This window comes from Mastomys coucha, chromosome X (genome assembly GCF_008632895.1).
Source record: "Mastomys coucha isolate ucsf_1 chromosome X, UCSF_Mcou_1, whole genome shotgun sequence".
In the NCBI taxonomy this organism is placed as follows: Eukaryota; Metazoa; Chordata; class Mammalia; order Rodentia; family Muridae; genus Mastomys; species Mastomys coucha.
In genome coordinates this window covers 146,668,222-146,671,410 of record NC_045030.1, presented here as the reverse complement: position 1 = coordinate 146,671,410, position 3,189 = coordinate 146,668,222, and the positions used below count along the sequence as shown (strand labels likewise).

At 43.8% G+C, this 3,189-nt stretch overlaps 1 pseudogene; it reads right to left on the bottom strand.

The window, feature by feature from the left end:
• The window catches only part of LOC116098790, a 20,266-nt pseudogene that overhangs the window by 15,890 nt on the left and 1,187 nt on the right, over window positions 1–3,189 (bottom strand).

Here is a 3,189-nt window from a genome sequence, read left to right as displayed (position 1 = left end):
TAATCTCCTTTGTTGATTAAGCTCAGCAGTAGTATCCCTCCTTTCCATTATTATTTAAATGATTGCTTTTGTGCTATTGGGGATTGATTCAAATATTCTTGTATGCACTCTTTCTTCATCCATACAAGAAATCTGCTCTTTCTCATGACTATTCTGGGACCATTGCATGTTTTATGAATATTAAGATGTCTGAACAGTCTATGAAAAATCCAATTGGGCTGTTGATACTGATTTACTCAATTAGGAGAGTATTTCCATCTTAGGTTCTCTAGTAAATGAAACATGACAATAATCACCAGTTTCATCCCTGTTGTTGTGTTAAATTCGGCGTGGGTTTCCCACTCTCGAAGACACAGAGATGGAGATCAATGCAATCAGTAAGAGATTTTTATTGATCCAGTATACTGGGGTAGTCTAGCATTTGGAGCAAAGGCGACCCCAAGGGAACAAAGCTCTTATTTTTATACCTTTTCAGAACAGAGTTTTACAGTTTACATGGGCTGGTTATACTTTACAACATGGGCTGGTTATCTTTCCCATTGTTCTTTTGTTTCTATTGACCTTTCTCCTCCAGGAGAGGAGTAGATACCTGTTGCGTGTAGGAGAGGTGGGGGGAGATCCACCCTCCCAGGGACATTTCCTGGAACCGGGCATTTCCTGGGGATAGGTGTTTGCTTTGAAAGCCCTTCTGAAGCTCTTTGTCTTTAGGCTTAATGGAAATTCCTTGCTCCTTGGTATTTTTATGAGGTGTCCTTGTTTGCTCAATTCTTACATTTCGCCCTCTTTCTTGGGAATATCTCAATCTTGAGATTATGTGCTATACAACTATATTTCATCTTGGTTCACTTCTTGATATCATTGTCTCAACATCATAATCCGTATGGTACTGACACACTCTCTAATGAAGGCAACTAAGAGATTTAGAATGCAGAGGCCAAAGGTAAGTAATAATAGGAGTATAATTAGTGGTCCTACAAGTGTAGAGACCAAAGTTGTGAGCCAAGGGGAGGAATTAAACCAAATTTCAAACCAGTTCTTGCCTTGAGTTCTCTCTTTTTTTCTCTATTCTAAACCTTCTTTAATCTTAGCTAAATTGTCTTTGACTCTTCCTGAGTGGTCTATATAAAAACAGTACTCTTCTTTTAGTGCAGCACACAGACCTCCTTCTTTAAGAAACAGGTTTAATCCTCTCTTATTAATTGAAGGACCACCTCTGAGAGGGAGGTCAGGGATTCTCGGAGGTCAGTCAAAGTCTTTTCTATTTTTTCTATATCTAAATCAATGGCGGCTCTCAGTTCACCATATGCCTTATGTTGTAAGGCCATAGTGGCTGATCCCATTGCTGGCCCTGCAGCTCCCAAGCCCAACCCCAAAATGACTGCCAGGGTAATTCCCAATTCTCTTTTACGTTTTACAAAGTTTCCAGCCTCAGGATCCCAGTAATTCAGTACATCTTCATAAGTGTGATACAGCATTCTAGGCACTATCTGGACCAGAATACAAAAGTCATGGTTGTTATTTAGAATCTCTAAACTTATACAGGTTGTAATCCCTGAAGCTCAGGCCCACAAGCTATCTAAGGGCAGGAGGAGGTACCCAGTTAGATTATTTATCAGAGGGTGTGAACTATTACACAGATGTTGATGGGTTTGTGGGACCTGACCCACACAAAGGCCTTTTCCAGTAACAGCTGACAGGGTTAGACAGACTTGTTGATGGTTCCACCTACAATGGGAGGCTTCTAAAGACATGGTAGGAGTACTGACACATGCAATATCTTTATAGTAAGGGGGTGCCACATCATAACACAGCCAACATTTTTTAGTCATCTCAGGGTTCGTGGCATTTAGTACTCTGAAGGCACTAGTTAGCATATTAAGGAGAGGGTTGACACCCAGATCAGATTTCTGGAGGCTGTGCAGGTAGGGCCTCTAGAGAGAGTATGGTGGTCCCTAGTGCAGTAGTTGGTGTGGCTGTTCCTGTTTTGGGAACAATCTGGGGAAGGGATTGTGGAGAATTTGGAGGAGGACAGGGAGGGCTCAAGGCTGAATTCGGGCCTAGTAGAGTATAAGGGGTTTCTATCTTGAGCTTAATAGTAAATAACAGCCCATCGTCATATTTTACCTTATAAAATCTAACGCCCCATGTATAACTGGTTGTCCACATGGTTGCCCTCTTCCCTGGTACTGTAAAAGTAATATGGAGTGGGTGGCACCAGGTCTCACATTCTGAACGGTATGTCCACCCCAGTTTTCCTACTTCATGATGGCTATAGTTGGCAGTCACCTTTATGTAGTCCCAACTGGAGGACGGCTTCTGGTATATATCATCCGAGGTCTCACAGCCCCAATTTTTGCAGAAAATAATGATCTGGACCTCCACATGTTGGATTAAGGGAACACTTTCTGTGGATTCCAGAGCAAACATAAAAAGTCAGGGTACAGAGTTGACTCCTCTGACTCACATGTCCACACCACCTGAATGGGTCTAGCCCATGCTGGCCGGGGGGAGAGGGAACTTTGGGAACAAGCATGTTGGGGTTGTAATATCTTCCATATCCCAGTTAGCTAGTGTCCCAAAGGCCAGTTTGCAGACATCAGGGAACATGTCAGGCCACCAAAGGCCTAGGGTAGTGACTTTAGACCTGTTCCATATTATGTCTCCATGCCTAGTACTTACCATCCAAGTCAGGTTATGTGGCTGGTGAGGGCTGGCACTGGATGAGCTCAAGGGAAGGGAACTAAGATACAGTACCATGATCAGTGAAAGTCCCATTTTTTACTATCTTGAGCTTCAGCGGGTTGTCAGTAGTCTGTGTTCTCCAGGGGTGTAGTTCCAGGTCTGGTGGAGCGGGTTTAACTTGTGACACATGGATCCATGGTGTAAGCCCATCTACTTTCACCACAGTTAGGGTGGTTAGCAGGACAAGGTACGGTGCTTTCCAGCTAGGCTCAAGCATCTGGGCTTGGTGTTGTTGTATGTAGACTGCGTCTCTGACCTAGAACCAATGTGATGTCTCAGGGGTCCCGGCTTGTAGGCGGTTGCCAGCTGTGACCAAACTTCTTTCTGTACTACCTGCAGCCCTTTCAGTCTGGCATACAAATCATTATTACTGTGACAGGTTGGCTCAATAACGTTCCCTAGTAGAGTTAGGGGTGCTGGGGTCCCGTACAGGATCTCAAAGGGGGT